Below are 20,529 nucleotides of genomic sequence, written 5' to 3' on the forward strand. Positions count from 1 at the left end.
CAAATCTACAGGAAACTGGTTCCCCTCCAGTTCAGGAGCATATAACCATATAACTATTACAGCACGGAAACAGGCCATCTCGGCCCTTCTAGTCCGTGCCGATCCCCTACCCTCACCTAGATCCACCGACCTGCACTCGGTTTATAACCCTCCATTCCCTTCCTGTCCATATATCTATCCAACTTAACCTTAAACCACAACATCGAACCTGCCTCAACTACTTCTGCTGCAAGCTCGTTCCACACAGCTACCACTCTCTGAGTAAAGAAATTCCCCCTCATGTTACCCCTAAACTTTTGTCCTCTAATTCTCAACTCAGAATCCATCTCTTCTGTACATATCGCTCTACCACAGAAAAAATTGCAATGATCCAAGAACTTCAATCTTGCCCCATGCCTCAGACCCTCAGTGACGTATTCATCTGAATCATCATTCTATTTTTATCCTCACCAATATGTAGCACAGCGTGTAATCTCGAAATTACTGCTCTGAAAGTTGAGCTTTTTAAGTTCTCTCCTAATTCCCCCTATTCACTTTGTAGAAGTTCAACCAACTTTTTACCATGATTTTTTGTTAAGGCATTTGATAAGGTTGCCCCATGCAAGGCTCCTTCAGACTGTATGGAGGCATGGAATACAAGGAGACTTTGCTTTGTGGATCTAGAATTGGCTTGCCCACAGAAACAAAGGGTGGTTGTAAATGTTTCATATTCTCCATGGTGGTCGGTGACCCATGATTTTCCACAGGAATCGATTCTGGGACCTATCCTCTTTGCAATTTTTATAAATGACCTGGATGAATGAAGTGGAATGGTGGTAAGTTTACTGATGATACCAAGGTTGGGGCTACTGTGCTTTGTCTGGAGGGCTCTCAGTGATTAAAGCGGACATTTATAGGATGCAGAACTGGGCTGAGAAGTGGTAGATGGATTTTAACCGAGGGAAATGTGAAGTGGTTAAATTGGTATGTCCAATTTGAGGACAGAATATAATTTAAATGGTAAGACTGTAAGCACTGTAGAAGATCTAAGAGATCTTGCAGTCCATTTCGATAGGACACTCAAAGCTGCAGTGCAGATTGACAGTGTTGTTAAGAAGGCGTATGTTCTGCTGGCATCATCAACTGTGGGATTGAGTCCAAGAGTTGTGAGGTCATGTTACAGCTATATAAGACCTTGGTCCGACCTCACTTGCAGTACTGTGTTCAGTTCTGATCACCTCACTACAGGAAGGATGTGGTAACTATACAGGGAGTGCAGAGGAGATTTACAATGACGTTGCCTGGATTGGAGCATGTACCTTATGATAATAGGTTCAGTGAACTTGGTCTTTTTTTCCTTGGAGTGACGGAGGATGAGAGGTGACCTGATAGAGGTGTGTAAGATGATGACGGACATTGATCGAGTGGATAGCCAGAGGCTTCTTTTCCACGGCTGAAAAGGTTGACCAGAGGGGACATAGTTTTATGGTGCTTGGACATAGGTACCGAGGGGATGCGAGAGGTAAGTTTTTCACACAGAGGCTGCTGGGTGTAGGAAATGCACTGCCAATGCTGGTGGTGGAAGTGAATACAATAGAGTCTTTTAAAAGCCTCTTAGATAGGTACATGGAGGTCAGAAAAATAGAGGGCTATTCAGTAACGACATTTTTGGTGGTCTCTTGAGTAATCTACATGGTTAGTACAATATTGTGGACCAAGGGACCTGTAATGTGCTGTAAATTTCTATGTTCTATATATACCAGGAGCACTTGAGAATTCTCTGCAGCTGCTGCAACACGTTCCTGATTCTGGTTCTCTGGAGACAGCACAACATCCCTGTATCCCTTGTACAGCCACTGAAACTTGAGTCTTCTCTTGAATGCTGCTCTGCCTGGGTGTGTTGTGATCCGTGTGGAGGGCTGTCAGAGGTTACAATGGGACATTGATAGGACGCAAATCTGGGCTGAGAAGCGGCAGATGGAGTTCAACCCAGATAAGTGTGAGGTACTTCATTGTTGTCGGTCAAATACGATGGCAGAATATAGTATTAATGGTAAGACTCTTGGCAGTGTGGAGGATCAGAGGATTAGGGTTGCGAGACGGTGTGGTCTGAGTCCATAGGGCACTCAAAGCTGCTACGCAGGTTGTCTCTGTGGTTAAGAAGGCAGATGCTGCATTGGCCTTCATCAATCCTGGGACTGAGTTTAAGAGCCGAGAGGTAATGTTGCAACTATATCGGATCCTGGTCAGACGCCACTTGGAGTATTGTGCTCAGTTCTGGTCACCTCACTATAGGAAGGGCGTGGAAACCATAGGAAGGGTGCAGAGGAGACTTAGAAGGATGTTGTCTGAACTGGGGAGCATGCCGTATGAGAATAAGTTGAGTGAATTCGGCCCTTTCTCCTTGGAGCGACGGAGGATGAGAGGTTACTTGATAGAGGTGTATAAGATAATGAGAGGCATTGATTGTATGGATAGTCGGAGGCTTTTCCCCAGGGCTGAAATGGTTAGCACGAGAGGGTTTTAAAATGCTTGGAAGTAGGTACAAAGGAGATGTCAGGGGTATGTTTTTTTTTTACGCTGAGGGTGGTGAATGAGTGGAATTGGATACCAGCAGCGATGGTGGAGGCAGCAACGATAGGGTCTTTTAAATGTGAGGGGATCCAGGAGTACCCCTAATAACTGTTTGGAGAGAGACATTTATCATTGATGGTTTGTTTGGAAAGGAGAGAGAGACAGAGTTATTTACCACTGATATGTTGCTTTTGAAAAGAGAGAGACAAAGGTTAACAGTGGACTGTCACTTTAAGGCATTGGAAGCAACTTTGGATTTTTACTGAGTTGGGAGTTGAAGACAGCACCGAGCAGTTCGAGGGTTGCTATGGTGACTGAAGGTGGTTGACACTCGATGTTATGATTTTCAGCTGGTTGTTGATGCTACTTCCAAGGACTTGCTGCGTGCTTGTGCACTCCTTTACAGACAAAGGAAGGGGGGACTCTTTGAACGACAGGTGATGCTCAGCCTGGTGAAATAAATGGGAGGTCAGATGATACAGACCCTTTACCCTACGATAAAGACACTCCATGTCTAGTTGATCCATCTCTGACATATAGTTATAAATCTCTATCTGATCTCCCCTCAGCCTCTGCTACTCCAAAGAAAACTATCAAGTTTGTCAGACCACTTATGTTAGCACATGCCCTGTAAACCAGACAGCATCCTAGTAAACTTCTGCTCCTTCTCCAATGCTCAGTTCTCAAAATGGGTGAACTAGAACTATATTCGATAGTTCAGATTTGGCCTCAGTGGAGTCCTTTTACAGCTGAAACATCACTTCTTGAATTGAGCTCAGTAACTCAGTTAATAAAAGCAAGCATTTGATAAGCATTCTTAACCACAGATTGACCCGTGTAGTCACTTTCCAGGAGCTGTGAACTTGGACGTCAATCCTCCCTGTTCAGCAACGCTGTTAAGGGTCTTCTCCTTAGCATTTAACTACTTGCTTTTGGTCTACCAAGTTGCAACCCCTCACATTTATCCGTGTTCAGCTTGATCTGCCATTTCTCTGTCCTTAGCTGTGAATAATTTATATTACACTGTATTCTTTGCCAGTTTTCTTCATTATACACAACTGCACCACTATTGGTATAATTCACAAACTAACTAAAGCACCCATCTACATTTTGATTTCGGTCACTTTCATTTCATGGTAAAAATCTTTTTAATTATTATTTAAAATCAACAACAAATACATTAAAGTAATCAAGTGAACATGTCAATACGTACAATAAGAATTAAATTATTGTGACAAGAATACACATCGATTAAGATGTAGCTGTCCTGTGCTGGCACCAGTGGGATCAGCAGTTGGTCTGCCACCCGTCTTCAGAAGAGAGAGAGAGATAAGGAAAACCATGGAGCAACATTTGGAGATGTGTAATGAAGGGACGGGAGAGAGAGTAACAGAAGGACAGAGCTGTCCAGATCGGCTCCCCCTTTGAACCCTGAACTGTTTGAAGTGATGGACAGGCGATAGCCCAGCAGGGGGATAAAAAGGGACTGGTTCCCTAGGGCAACACACACGACACCCGAGGTAACGAGACCCTGGAAGCGGTGCGTCTCTCACAAGTCGGTGGGAAGTTTTGGAAGGCCGGTTGCGGGACCAGGCCATAGACGCACAGGGTGGAAAGGCACGATCGGCGGGAACCTGGTGTGGGTCCACCCTTGCTTGGGTGCCGATCTCACCGCAGGGAAACGATTGTATCTGGAAACGGAGGGGTCACGGTCGGTGACCTCAGATGACATCACAAAGGACTCGCCCGAAAGCTGACTGTGAAGGTCTGTGCGTGGAAGCCGTTTTGAATATTCATTCGTTTTGCTCTCTCTCTCCTTCCCTTCACTATCTGCGAACTGAACTGAACTAAATTGAACTGAACTTTGCGTCACTTTGAAACTAGTCATTTACCCCTAGACATTGATAGAGCTTGATTGATCCTGTTATTTTAATTCTGTGTACATGTGTGTTTATCATTGCTGAACTGTTGCATTTATTATCCTTTTGATTAGAGTACTGTGTTGCTTGTTTCTTTAATAAAACTTTCTTAGTTCTAGTAATCCGGACTCCAACTGAGTGATCCATTTCTGCTGGTTTGGCAACCCAGTTACGGGGTACGTAACATTATCAAATAAGTGATTAACAAAGCTAAACAATATATCAATAATAATAAGAAAAAAAATGTTAAAACTATTTTTTGGGAAAAGGAAAGGAGGAAAACAGAACCTCCACTAACAAAAACAAAAAAAAACTACTAAAAACAAACAAGCAAACATTGGGAGCAGAACCCCAGAGCTATACGCCATACAAGCTTCCATAAAAGAAAAACATCAATCCGCCAACCAGATCCATTTAAACAAGAATCTGAAGGGTCCATCAAAAGAACCCCACCTTTTCTCAAAGACAAATCGAGGATCAAAAGTCAGTTTCCAGGAGCTGTGACTTCTGATTTTCTCCAAACTAAGACATAACATCACCTGAGAGAACCAATGTATCAAAGTGGGGGCAGAGGCATCTTTCCATTTCAATAAAACAGCCCTTCTGGCCAATAATCTGACAAATGCAATTACGTAGCAATACCATAAATATATTGAGGGACAATATCGAACAAAACTGTCAATTTATTAGGTTGTACGTTAATTTTTGAAGCTTTAGAAATTGTAGAGAAAATACATTTCCAAAACTGTTTCAATACAGAACACGACCAAAACATGTGTGTCAATGTAGCAGTCTCAGGTTTACATCTATCCCACTGACTTTCAACATTAGGAAATATTTTAGACAGTCTCTCCTTTGTCAAATAGTAACAATGTACAATTTTAAATAGAATTAGAGAGTGACTGGCATAAATCGAAGAAGATTTAACAAACTTCAAAATTCGCAACCAATCCTCTGTTATCAAGGTCATGTTAAGCTCTCTTTCCCAATCTTGCTTAATCTTAAGTAAAGGATAATTGTACTGTTGTAATAGTAAATTATAAATTTTCCCAATAAAACCTTTCACTAAAGGTTTCATTTTTAAAATAATGTCTAACCGGTCAGAATCTTGTATATATGGAAAATTACTTAAAGATTTTTGTATGAAATGTCTGACCTGAAGATATTGCAAGAAATGTGAGTACGAGAGAGAATATTTAGTTACTAACTACTCAAAAGACATCAATTCGCATTCTTGGAACAGATCTATGAAGGAATAGACCCCTTTATTCCTCCAAAGAGAAAAGGTAGGATCACTAAGTGAAGGTTCAAATAAATAGTTTTGATAAATTAAACTAAGAAGGTTAAATTTTTTAAGATTATAAAAATTACGAAACTGGTACCAAATTTGTAATGACTGCTTAATCACAGGATATAAGTGCAGAATAGAAATTTTTGCTAATTTTACAGGTAAAGAAGCTCCTAATGACGAAGTTAAGTAAAATTGTTCACAGCTTTCAATTCCAAATCAACCCAAGGTGGTCCTTCATTTTTATCAGTCCAATATAACCAAGAGCACACATAACATATTGTTGTTCGTCCATCGTTGACGTCGAAGAGGACCTCGACACCATAATGATGGTGTCGAGACTAGCGCGTGATTTGGATTTAAGCGAGGGAGAGTTGCGCAGCGTCAGCCTCACTCTCTCTTCCCAATTCCCATCCGGATCCAGTGGCAAGACAGAGTCTAGACGGCTGGAGATGGGACTAGGCGCAGTGTGACCAGGACGTCTTCTGTGTCTTGTCCTGCTCTACACGTTCCACGACGCTTGCAGAGACCGCCTTCTTGACCGTTGGACCTTCCGCTGCTCTCGTCCGCTCAATCCGCCGGAGTCTGTCTTCACATGCTGGGATAGACAACTCCCTATCTCACCGAGGGTTTGAGACCGGTCGGCTACCCTCACCTGGTTTAGCCGGCTTGTCGAAGCCGTTGCCCGGGGTGTGGCTGCTGTCCCATGCAAACAGCTATGGGGAGCCACAGGTGAGAGCTGAGTGCCAGGTGGGGACCAAAGGTGGACTAACCGCCCTGAAAAGGACGCGACATGTTCCCCCACCAGAGGGGCTACCCCTCTCTGACACTCCATATACCCCACACATAATATATATTAACAGCCCAATAATACATTCTTAAATTAGGCAGAGCAAGACTTCCATCCTTTTTTAAATTTTTATAAATGATATTTTCCAATTCTTGGTCTTTTATTATTCCAAACAAAAGATGAAATGATAGAATCAGCCTGATATAAAAACTCCTTAGTTAGAAAAAAGGAATATTTTGAAATACATATGAAAATTGGGTAAAATCACCATTTTAACTGCATGAATTCGGCCAGCTAACGAAAGTGTAAGTGCATTCCATCTACAAAATAATTGCTTCATAACATCCTCTAAGGCAACCAAATTAGCTCTATAAAGGTCTCCATAATTTTTAGTGATGATAATACCTAAATATTTAAAAGAGTCCGTGACGTTACAAGGAATGTCATCATATATAGAAGCAGAATCATTTAGAGGAAATAATTCACTTTTATAAAGTGTTACGTAACCAGCAACAATGAATATCAATCGAGACAGGTTATATAAAAACAACCAAACATTTATTAAACACGGATAAACAATAAAAAAACAAACAAACACCTTAACCAGAAGTTAACCGCTATGTGGCTGTTCAACAAATCGTCACTCGGTACTGATTCTTAAAGCGACAAATGCGAATACAGTTCTTAAAGCGGTAAATTCAAACACAGTTCTTCGAACAGTAAATTTTAAAGTCCAAGAGATTTATACAGTCAATTAGGAGAGACTTTCATGAAGTAACGAATTCCTCGAAGACATGGCGTCACTGCCACTCCCAGATGGAAACTGCCTTTTCCACGGGTTTCACGGCGACGGAAATAAAACTATTTTAAAGGCACTGACCTTCCTCTATAGAAGAACCTTGCACAGCCTTCCTGCCACTTTTAGCAGAGTCTATCTCATGCAGATTACTCCTTGTTGAACGAATTCAGTAATGGTTGATCCTTTCCAAACCCGTCGAACGTTTCCTTCAGGGTCCCATCTTCACTCTCCAATGTTACTGAAAAGATACATTAATAAACCTAGCAGCAATTGTCAAACTGCTGGCTCAGACTTCTGTACCTTATGCTAGAACACAAAACTCTGTTTAAAATCAAAACTCCGTCATAATGCAAATACACAGCGGAGCGGAGTACCTCATTAACGTTCAAACTGGAAAAACTAACAGCGTCATCAGAGGTCTTCCCTTTTATACTCGTGGTGAACATGAGGTCCTCACGTGACCTCACATCGGCGGGAAAACTACATCAGCTGACCTCCAAAACACCATTCCATCATTCTCACAAGATCTCCTTGAGGTATGTTACCCCTCTCTCCATAAAGAAATGGGTCTCTTAAAGAGTAAAATTTTAACAAATAACAATTTACACAAAAAAATACAAAGGTATAAAATTTACAACATACACAATATATAGTCTTATCTTTCAACACTTTACAAACTAATATACAGTAGGAGTGTTAGAAATGTTAAAATATCACTCCATAAAAAACTTTTCATTGTACATTTAACATCTAGATAGCCAATCAGCAATCACATTATCTTTACCCTTAATATGAGTGATCAAAATATTGTACTCCTGTAACATTAAACTCCAATTTAGTAATCTTCTATTTTTGTTTTTTATCTTATCAAAAACACCAACGGATTATGATCGATATAAACCGTGAGTGGTTTATGAGTAGTACTAACATACACTTAAAAATGTTGTAAAGCCAAAACAAGAGATAATAATATTTTTTTCTATTGTTGAATAATTTCTTTGATGGGCATTAAATTTCTTACAAAAATAAGCTACTGGACAATCAACTTCTTCACCATCATCTCTTTGAAGTAACACTGCTCCTGCAGCTTCATCACTAGCATCTACAGCTAACGAAAATGGTTTTTCAAAGTCAGGAAATTTAAGTGCAGGTTGACTACATATTATAGTTTCAATTTATCAAATGCCTCCTGACAAGCTTCTGTCCAAACAAACTTTTCATTTGTCTTCAAGAGATTAGATAATGGAAGAGTAATGTTCGCAAAATTCTTACAAAATTTTCTGTAATATCCTACCATATTCAACAATCTTCTGAGAGTTTTTCTACTAGTTGGAGTGGGTACTTCTAAAATTGTCTGAACTTTCGTCTCAACAGGTGCTAATTTTCCCTGACCCACAACATAACCAAGGTAGGTCATTGTGGCATGGCCAAATGCACTTTTAGCTAAGTTAAGAGTTCAGTTAGCTTTTGAAAGTCTCTCAAATAGTTTCTCCACCACAGTAATATGTGCTTTCCATGTATTATTTCCTAACTAAATCATCAATATAGGCATCTGTATCTTTTAATCCCTGAATCACGCTATTAATCATCCTCTGAAAAGTACCTGGTATTTTTTTGGCATTCCTCATCCCAAATGGAAGAACATTATATTCTTATGTTACGTACCCCGTAACTGGGTTGTCAAACCAGCAGAAATGGACCACTTAGTTGGAGTCTGGATTACTGGAACTAAGAAAGTTTTATTGAAGAAATAAGTAACACAGTACTCTAAATGTAAGGATATAAATGCAATGGGTTAGCAATGATAAAACACATGTGTACACAGAACTAGGATAATAGGAATCAATCAAGCTCTATTGCAGTCTTGGGGTAAAATGATCAGTCTCAAGTGACGCAGAGTTCAGTTCAGCTCAGTACAGTTCGCAGCAATTGCTGTTGTGCCGTTGGAGGGAGAGAGTGAGAGCGAATGATGATATGCAAATCAAATTCAGACAGACCTTGATGTTCCTCCACAGTTAGCTTTCGGGCGAGCCCTATTTTTAATGTCTTCTGAGGTCACCGACTGTGACCTCTCCGTTCCGGATACGTTCGTTCTTCCGCCGTGAACCCAGCACCCAGGTAAGGGCGGACACACACACCAGGTTCCTGCCGATCATACCTTTTCACCCTGTGCGTTCTCTGGCCGGTCCCGCGACCAGACCTCCAAAACTGCCAGCAACTTGTGGGGGCACACCGCACTTCCAGGGTCTCATTATCTGGTGATCTCGTGGTGTCCCTTGCCTTAGCGAACCTGTTCCTTTTATTCCCCTGCTGGGGTATCGCCTGTCCATCAAACTTCAAACAGTTCAGGTTCACAGCAACCGGTCTGACAATACTCGGAACTGTGTCTCTTTTCGTTAATCTCTCTTGTCTCTCATTAACATTTCTGAATGCTGCTCCATTGTCTCACTTATCTCTCTCTTTCTTTCTTTTTAAAACTTTTTTTATTGAATAAGTATACAAAAAGGTAAGCCATATAGGCACTAATACACTGTTAGAATATAATAAAATTACAGGAGATATTAATGCAGAAAGAAAAAGAGATACAAGCAATGTAATTTAAACATAACATACTAAGGTAACATAATAGTATACTAATTTATATATATCAATAGAGAAAAGGAAAAAAAAAAACCCCAAAAAAACCCACCGTGCAACTAAACTGAAAGCAAAGCAAAGCAAATGGGCTAACTTGGAACCAAGTAGAGTTAAAGAACTTAAAATCACGTCCTCAAACCCGACCTCCCTTAAAAACAGTAAAAAAAAACAAGAAGGGTATATAAATATGGAGCAAAAAAGAGAAGAAAAAAAAAAGTTACATTAAATGAAAATATTGAATAAAAGATCTCCAGGTCTGTTCAAATTTAAGTGAGGAATCATAAAGATTGCTTCTAATTTTCTCCAAATTCAAGCATAATATTGTCTGAGAAAACCAAAAAAAGGTGGTTGGAGCATTAAGCTCTTTCCAATGTTGTAAGATACATCTTTTCGCCATTAAAGTAAGAAATGCAATCATTCTACGGGCTGAAGGAGAAAGATTACTGGAAATTTTAGGTAGTCCAAAGAAAGCAGTAATAGGGTGAGGAGAGATATCTATATTCAATACCTTTGAGATAATATTAAAAATGTCTCTCCAAGAAGTTTCCAGAGAAGGACAAGACCAAAATATATGAGTTAAAGAGGCTATCTGCTCCGGACATCTATCACAAAAAGGATTAATATGAGAATAAAAGTGAGCTAATTTATCTTTGGACATATGTGCTCTATGAACAACTTTAAATTGAATTAGGGAATGTTTAGCACAGATAGAGGAAGTATTGACTAATTGTAAAATCTGCCCCCAGTCATCCACGGAAATGATAGAACCAAATTTCTGTTCCCAATCTACCCTAATCTTATCAAATGGAACTTTCCTAAGTTTCATAATAATATTATAAATCATAGCCGATGCACCTTTCTGATATGGATTAAGGTTAATTATAGTATCTAAAATGTATGTAGGAGGAAGCATTGGAAAGGAAGAAAGTATAGAACTTAGGAAATTTCTAACTTGTAGATATCTAAAAAAATGTATTCTTGATAGATTATATTTATTAGATAATTGTTCGGAAGACATAAGGGAAGCATCTAAAAATAAATCCAAAAACCGTGAAATACCCTTAGTCTTCCAAATTTGAAAAGCACGATCCGTAAAAGAGGGAGGAAAAAATATGTTACCTAAAATAGGAATCGCTAGCCCAGATTGGTTAAGATCAAAAAATTTTCTGAATTGAAACCAATTACGTAAAGTATATTTAACTATCGGGCTAGGATACCTGTTTGAGGCGTTTCAAATCAGAAGGAAGAGAGGAACCTAAAATAGAGCCAAGTGTATAGCCCTGAACAGATTGTAATTTCAATGCTACCCATTTAGGAATGGATAGTATATCCTGGTCAAGTAACCAAAATTTCATATGTCGAATATTAATTGCCCAATAATAGAATCTAAAGTTAGGTAATGCTAAACTTCCATCTCTCTCAGCTTTCTGTAAATGTATTTTACCCAGTCTCGGGTTTTTATTTTGCCAAATAAATGAAGAAATTTTGAGTCAACTTTATCAAAAAAAGATTTTGGAACAAAAATCAGTAATGCCTGAAATATATATAAATACGTTGGCAGAAAAAAACATCTTAACTGCATTAATACGACCAATCAAAGTTAAATATAAAGGAAACCATTTAGATGAAAGTTGAATGATATGGTCAATTAAGGGTAAAAAGTGAATCCTAAATAAATCTTTGTGTTTACAAGTAATTTTAATCCCAAGATATGAAAAATATATCTTGGGAATATAAATTATTAATCAATTTAAATGGAAAGTTATGATATAAGGGAAATTGTTTATTAATTGGGAAAAGTTCACTCTTACTAAGATTTAATTTATAACCTGAAAAGAAACTAAATTGTGCTAATAACTCTAAAACAGCAGGGATGGATTTTTGAGGATTAGAAATACATAAAAGTAAGTCATCAGCATAGAGTGATATTTTATGGGACTTTAAGCCCCGAGTTATCCCAGTAATATTTGGAGATTCTCGAATGGCAATTGCAAGAGGTTCTAATGCAATATCAAATAATAAAGGACTAAGAGGACAACCTTGTCGAGTACCTCAAAAAAGAGGGAAAAACGGTGAGCTTAGAGAGTTAGTATGGACCGAGGCCACAGGAGAATGATATAAGTTTGATCCAGGATATAAATTTCGAGCTAAAATTAAACATTTTAAGCACCTTAAATAAGTAAGGCCATTCTACTCTATCAAAAGCTTTCTCAGCATCTAAAGAGATAACACACTCAGGAACATTTTGTGAGGGGGTATAAACAATATTTAACAGTGTGCAAATGTTATAAAAAGAGTAACCACCTTTAATAAAACCCGTTTGGTCTTCCGAAATAATAAAAGGAAGTACTTTTTCTAATCTGTTTGCTAATAACTTAGAAAAAATTTTAGAATCAACATTTAATAAAGATATTGGTCTATAAGATGCACATTGAGCAGGATCCTTATCCTTCTTTAATATTAGAGAGATTGACGCTCTATTGAAAGATTCGGGAAGCTTAGCAAGTTTTAATAAAGCCTCAAAAACCCTACAGAACCAAGGGATTAATGAAGGTGCAAAACATTTATAAAATTCTGCGGTAAATCCATCACGGCCAGGAGCTTTCCCCAGGTTCATCGAGGAAATAGCATTCTTAATCTCATCAGTAGTAATGGGAGTATCTAGCATAGAAGACATATCCTGTGAAATCTCAGGGAAGTCTAGGTTATCTAAAAAATCATTCATATATTTAGAGTCTCGAGGAGACTCTGATTGATATAAGGAAGAATAAAAATCAAAGAAGGTTTGATTAATCCCTGCATGATCAAGTATCAGTCGGTCATTTTGATTATAAATCTGATTAATTTGAGATTTAGCATAATTAGACTTCAATTGGTTAGCCAACAGTTTACCAATTTTGTCACTGTGTACATAAAATTCACTTCTTGTTTTCTTTAATTGGTTTACAATCGAGGACGAAAGTAATAAACTGTGTTCCATTTGAAGTTCAGTTCTTTGTTTATATAACTCCTCAGAGGGAGTTGTAACATATTTCTTATCAATTTCCTTAATCTTGTCCACAATTACCAACTCCTCCTGCTTCAGTTTCTTCCTCAAAGCAGCAGAATACGAGATAATCTGACCACGAATATAAGCTTTAAAAGTATCCCAAAGAATGTTCACAGAAATATCCTCTGTATAGTTGATTGTAAAAAAAAGATCAATCTGTTCATTCATAAAGTTAACAAAGTCCGAGTCCTGAAGCAACAGCGAATTAAAACGCCATTGTCTATTATTTTGTGTATTGGCCTGAATTTTAATAGAAAGCTTAAGTGGAGCATGGTCCGAAATGGTTATAGCGTCATAATCACATTTAATCACTGAAGAAATAAGGCGAGAGTCAATAAAGAAATAATCAATTCTTGAATAGGAATGGTGAACATGTGAAAAAAAAGAAAAATCTTTTTCCTGAGGATGCAAAAAACGCCAAATATCCATCGACCCAGAATCAGAGAGGAATGAATTAATCAAAGTTGCAGATTTATTAGGTAAGGTCCGTAGAGGAGCCGAACGGTCCAAAGCTGGAGATAAACAAGTATTAAGATCTCCGCCCCAGATCAACGAAAACTCATTCAAATTCGGGAACTGATTGAATAATGATTTATAAAATTCCGGACAATCCATATTGGGAGCATAAACATTAACCAAAACTACCTTTTTATTAAATAGTAGACCACTAACCAGTAGAAATCTACCATTCGGATCAGAGATAATATCATGTTGTATAAAAGTAACTGAGGAGTCTATAAAAATAGAGACGCCTCGAATCTTAGTGTTAGAGTTCGAATGAAACTGTTGCTCCTTCCAGAATTTAAAAAAACGTAGTCTGTCCCCCCTCCGCACATGGGTCTCTTGTAAAAATAGAATTTGTGCTTTAAGTCTCCGGAACACTTTAAAAACTTTTTTCCTTTTAATAGGATGGTTAAGACCATTAGTATTCCAGGAGACAAAATTAATAATAGACTCCATAAACCCTAAAGTCAACCCGCAAAAAGGAGGATTGACGATAGGCTCGATCCACGAACCCGGAAAGGGAACAGAACAAATAAGAGATACCGGGAAGGAGAACGCAACCAATACTTCAATAATGTACATAGCCCAAGAAGAAAAAAACTAAAACGTGAAGCCCCTCCCACCACCCCCCACCCCATGACCCCAAGGCTAAATCTAAAACAGACCAGCCAGAAAGAAGCAAGCACTAAAACTACCCCCATGACTTCCGATAGAGCTCCCTAAAAAAAAGTGTAAATATAAAAAAGATCAGCTAGTTATAAAACAGTAAAAGAACAAAAAAAGTAAATCAATTAAAACAAACACTTAATATAACAGAGAAAAAGCCAGAAAATATAAAAAAAAACGCAACAAACCCCAGACCCTATGAATAAACAAAAAAAATGAAATTATTAACATAAACTAGTTATGAAAACCTACAAAAAAAAGTAGATTCAAAAACTACAAAATTTAAGGCCTCAAAGGAAATATGTAGAATGACGCTGAGGAAATAACCACCCAGAATCCCCTGGGAAAAAGGAATGACGCAGATAGGAAGAAAGTTTAGCAACCATATTAATTAATCAAAAATAAACTTTTCTGCCCATATAAGGCAAAAAAAAAGTTAAAGCCGACAGATTCACAACCTCCGATCAAACAGAGGTAGTTAAAAATTACGATTAAGATGTTGAAGGTGAAAATTGATCCAGATAACTTTGGGCATCCGATGGAGATTCAAAGAAACGGAGGGCTCCATCCAACGTACGAATCCTTAGACGTGCTGGGTAAAGCAGCGCTGGTTTTAAATCCATCTTGTAGAGTTCCGATATCACAGATCTGTAACGAACCCGTTGATCCCGAATCTGTTTGCTGAAGTCCTCCACGAATCGGAACTGAAGATCCAAAAAATCAATATAACCTTTAGATCAAACGAATCAAAACAGTTTCTCCTTGTCTTGAAAGTAATAAAAACGTAAGATGACATGTCGAGGTTTATCTGACTTAGACGAGTATGATGGAACTCTGTGAACACGATCCAATAACAGTGGTTGGTCAGGAAATACAGTAGGAAATGCATCTCTTAAAAGTTGAGAAAAAAAATTCATTGGGCTGTCAGATTCAGCAGCTTCACGCACCCCAATCATTCGAAGATTCTGCCATCGCATTCTGGATTCTAAGTCAGAGTTTTTAAAGGTCAGAAAGTCAAGTTTCTTCTTCATTACATTGTTTCTTCAATTTTCCCCATCTTGAATTCATTTTGTTGCGTGGATTTTTGAAGATTAGATATAGCCGACTGGTGTTCCATAATAGATATTTGTATTTTATCGATTGAATCGGCAATTTTCTGGAAATTAATTGAAATTTCCGCACGAATCAGCTCCGTAATAGAGGTTGAAATTTCCCTTTGAATTAGTTCCGATATAGCTTTCAAAGTCACCGGTGGTTCAGTCGGAGGAAAATCGGTACCTTTCGGTCTAACCGGAGGTTTGCCGTCCTTCCCATTTTTTCCAATCTTAGACATAGCAGACCTTAAAAGCATCCGATTATCAAAGAGCCCAATTTGTTTCAAAGTATTGTAAAAGTTGATGCCTTAATGGTTAGTTAAAATATAGCTGATCATAAGAAGAAAAACTCAGAGGTAATGGAGCGAGTCAAGAACACGACTTCACTCCATGAGCTCTACCGGAAGTCCACTTATCTCTCTCATTAGCATCAATCTTCTAATAACTTGGTCTTTCGTCACACCCCTATCCTTCAAAGGATTTTTACCGGGGTAAAAATTATAGGCATGAATACATTATTAGATACACACAAATATACATTGGTCATCAGCTATATGGCTAATACAGAGAACTTTAAGTTGTCAACACCTTGACAGACAGTCAGCAATCACATTTTCCGTTCCTTTTATATGTTTTATTTTAGTAATCCTCTAAGACCAGGATCCAACTTAGCAAACTTCATAGTGGCCAAAAACACTAATGAGTTGTGATCAGTGTAACTTCTCGGTGGTTTTCGTCCTGGACAAAGATAACAAGGGTCGTCCCACACCAAATTAGCATTCTTTGGCAAGAGCTTAGTAAGTGGGGGGGGTAATATCTGCAAAGTTTTTTTTTGCAAAACTTCCGATAGTACCCCACCATCTCCAATAACCTTCTCAAGGCTCTCTTGTCTTTCGGGGTGGGGACTTCAGAGATAGCCCACACCTTAGCCTGCATCGGTGCCAGCTGCCCCTGTCTTCCCACCAATCCCGGATAAGTGATCTTTCCGTGGCTGAATTCACTTTTTGCAAGGTTCACTGTCAGGCTGGCTTCAAACAGCCCCTCCCACGTGTCACTCCAGACAACTACATCGCCAATATACGCTTCTGCGTTCTTTAGCCCTTTTGACACTGAATTAATTGTCCTATAGGGGTGTTGCTCACTAGGCTGACCTGATTTGACAACAACACCATGTCCCGGCTCTTTGCACCGCCTCAGGACATCCGGACATACGTGTGCGTGCCGTTTAATTAGCTGTCTTAGCGGCTCGCTGTGTTCGGGGGTTAAGGGAGAGACCTTATCAGCAAAGCTGGCCAAAACAATAGACTTCTCCCATCTGGTCAGCACCATACTTATCTTTTCAAAATGGGTTTTCCCCTTATCAGGTGGCACCCTAGCCTCATTAATTTTCGTGATAACACCGACTAGGTCTGTTAGCCTATCGTGGCAAGCTGTCAGCATATCAAAAGCCTGTAACTGTGTTAGCTCACGTCTACAATAGTCAATAGCATCCTTCCTCCTGTGCAGCCAGTAAAACTCTTTTATAATTCTGTCGACTGTCTTCCTCACCCCAAAATGTCCACCGAGGGGTATCTTGTGGGCTGGGTTAAAAATCTCGCCCCTATAAATTTTCGGCACCACCCCGCATTCCTCATCTGCGGACATGGTACTTGGTCATCATTTCCTCCTTAGTACTCTCTCCTTCACATAATAGCCCACAGACTCCCTTTTTAATTCTGCTTCAGAGAGAGCTGTCTCCGTCAAAACCATCAGCTCCGCGTCTCACTCCTGTGCCAGTACAAATTCCTTCCTTGCTAATGATAAATCTAACTCAACTCCCTCACTTCCTCCTGTTTCACTATGCTCTCTCTTACTTTCTAACCCCTCCTGGTACAAGGGTGGTAAAAACGTCTCAGCTAAATATATATTAGCTTCGGCAGCCTTTCTGGGCATGCGCCGAGTCACTGCGCAAACAGGATAAACCTGTGAGTCCATGGGCGGGTCATCAATGCTGGCAGGCTGGCTTGTCAATCTTACTGCTGGGTACACCTCTCTGCCGGTGAGGTCATTACCGAGTGAGACCTCCACATCTTCCATCGGTAGTTCGGGCCTCACCCCGATCGTGACCGGTCTGGAGCCAAGTCGCTTTTTAGGTGTATCTGGTGCAAAGGTACTGCTTCAGTCCCTTTTCCAATGCCTTTTATCACCCTGACCTCACCAGTCTGGGTCTCTGAACTAAAGTCTAACACAATCTTTAATATCAATGACTGACAAGCTCCAGTGTCTCTCCAGATCCATACTGGAACTGGGTATAACCCCTCCTCCACCGACACCAATCCGGCCGAGATAAAATTCTCGCGCCCTTCCTGAACTTTATCAGACCTCGTCTTCCCTAGCAGTCTGTTTACAAGCTCAATACAGCCAGTCGGAACCGTCATTTTCCCTTTCCCCATCTCCTTCTTTGGGGCAAAGCACCTGGACGCAAAGTGTCTGACTTTCCCACAATTATAACAGACGACCCCAGCAGACTTCCTACCAAACTGCTCACGGTCTACCTTATCCTTCTCACTAGTCCCCGGCTTACTTTCTGACTTTTCTGGCGGACTCTCTCCGCCGTCCTGACTACCCTTCTGGTAGCCTTTACTTGGGGTAAACTTCGTTTTATGTGTCAACGCGTACTCATCCACTAACTTAGCAGTTGCGGCTAAGGTGTCTGCCTCTTTCCCATCTAGGTAGGGTCTCATACATTCAGGGGCACAACCTTTAAACTGCTCAATCAGGATTAGCTGTAGTAGTCTGTCATAATCCCCATTGACCCCTTTCGAGGCGCACCAACGCTCACAATATATCTGCATCTCACGGGCAAACTCTAAATACGTGCGGCCCCATTGCTTCCTCGCATCCCGGAACCTCTGCCGGTATGCCTCCGGGACCAACTCATAAATCCTGAGTATGGCCTCTTTCACCACATCATACCTCTGGGCATCTTCTGCAGACAAGACCGAGTAAGCTTGTTAGGCTTTTCCTTTAAGTACACTCTGAAGCAAAACAGCCCACTTATCCCTCGGCCAGTCCTGATTTGCAGCAACCTTTTCAAAATGGAGAAAGTACCCATCAACATCGGTCTCCTCAAATGGGGGAACCAGCCTAACTTCCTGGGTTGCCCTGAACCCTCCACCTTGGTTCGGCATGGGCCCCAGCGCTGTCGTCATCTTTAACTTCTCCATCTCAAATTCCCTTTCCCTCTGCTTCTCTCTCGCTTCTCGTTCTAACTGCTTGTCCCTCTCTTCTCGCTCCAACTGTTTGTCCCTCTCTTCTGGCTCCAACTGGTTTACCTGGAACTCGTGCTCGAGTCTCAATATTTCAATCTGCAGCTGTACTGCTTCTGCACCAGGTTTTCCCATAGATACAACCTCCAGCTCCCCTTGGGGAAACACACCTTTAGATACATAATGCTCTATGATAGCTCTGTGCATCCCCGCTCTCCTCATTGTCCACTTCCCCTTAAAAAGATTCAACCATTTGGCCACAGCTGCTAATTCTGATTTCCTGGCATCCTCTAATGCCTGCAAGGTCGGTGCCTTTAGAAATTCCTCAATCTCCATTTCTGCTGTTTGCCCTTTCTTTCTTTCGGGAATTTTAACCCAATCAAATTACCCCGCCCCAAATTTAGCATTCAAAATCGCGGACGAGAACCCCACTTATGTTACGTACCCCGTAACTGGATTGCCAAACCAGCAGAAATGGACCACTTAGTTGGAGTCTGGATTACTGGAACTAAGAAAGTTTTATTAAAGAAATAAGTAACACAGTACTCTAAAGGTAAGGATATAAATGCAACGGGTTAGCAATGATAAAACACACATGTACACAGAACTAGGATAATAGGAATCAATCAAGCTCTATCGCAGCCTGGGGTAAAATGATCAGTCTCAAGTGACGCAGAGTTCAGTTCAGCTCAGTACAGTTCGCAGCAATCGCTGTTGTGCCGAGAGAGAGAGAGAGAGACAGAGAGAGAGAGAGAGCGAATGATGATATGCAAATCGAATTCAGACAGACCTTGATGCTTCTCCACAGTTAGCTTTTGGGCGAGCCCTTTTTTTAATGTCTTCTGAGGTCACTGACTGTGACCCCTCCATTCCGGATACGTTCATTCTTCCGTGGTGAATCCAGCACCCAGGCCAGGGCGGACATACACACACCAGGTTGCCGCTGATCGTACCTTTTCACCCTGTGCGTCTATGGTCTGTCCCGCGAACAGACCTCCAAAACTCCCACCAACTTGGGGGGCACACCGCACTTCCAGGGCCTCATTATCTCGTGATTTTGTGGTGTCCCTTGCCTTAGCAAACCTGTTCCTTTTATTCCCCTGCTGGGGTATCGCCTGTCCATGAAACTTCAAACAGTTCCGGTTCAAAACAACCGGTCTGACAGTATTTGGAACTGTGTCTCTTTTCGTTAATCTCTCTCGTCTCTCATTAACATTTCCGAATGCTGCTCCATTGTCTCACTTATCTCTCTCATTAGCATCAATCTTCTGATAACTTGGTCTTTCTTCACACATATAATCCGGATGGAGTTACAAATGCACATAACTCTCTACTTCTATCCGTCAAAAGAATACATGAATAACCTTTTAACAAATCAATCTTTGTAAGGAATTTGGCTTATCCAACTTTATCCACACAATCATCTACCCTAGGGATTGGATATGCTTCAGTTTTTGTCACAGCATTCACCTTCCTGTAATCCTTACAAAACCTAATACTATTGTCTGGCTTGGGCACCATAACAAATGGTGAACTCCAATTCGAATTAGAATGTCTCATCATATCATTTTCTAGCATATACCTAATTTCTTGTTCAGCAAGTTCACATTATTCCCTGTTCATTCGATATGGATGTTGTTTTATGGGCTTTGTATCTCTAACATCTACATCATGTGTAGCTACAGTGGTTCTTCTAGCAACGTCTAGAAATAAATCTCTATATTTAAAAATTAACTGTTTCATCTGCTCTCTCTGTTCTGGCTGTAAATGAGCTAATTGTTCATCAATATTTTCTAGAATTTTTGAATTTGGTAACCTGGCTGAAATAATGTTGGGTTTAAAATGAGTTTCAGATGAATCATCCATTAAGGTTTTATCAAGATCAGACTCATTATTGACCACAACAGTCATAGTAGCAGCTTCTCTCTCATAATACGGTATTATCATATTTATATGACACAGCTGTGTTGTCTCTCTATGAT

At 40.1% G+C, this 20,529-nt stretch overlaps 1 long non-coding RNA gene across 1 annotated transcript in view; it reads right to left on the reverse strand.

The window, feature by feature from the left end:
• Positions 1-20,529, reverse strand: part of LOC140189094 (uncharacterized) — a 144,526-nt gene that overhangs the window by 79,908 nt on the left and 44,089 nt on the right. The window lies entirely within an intron of this gene.

The sequence above is a fragment of the Mobula birostris genome, chromosome 28 (genome assembly GCF_030028105.1).
Source record: "Mobula birostris isolate sMobBir1 chromosome 28, sMobBir1.hap1, whole genome shotgun sequence".
In the NCBI taxonomy this organism is placed as follows: Eukaryota; Metazoa; Chordata; class Chondrichthyes; order Myliobatiformes; family Myliobatidae; genus Mobula; species Mobula birostris.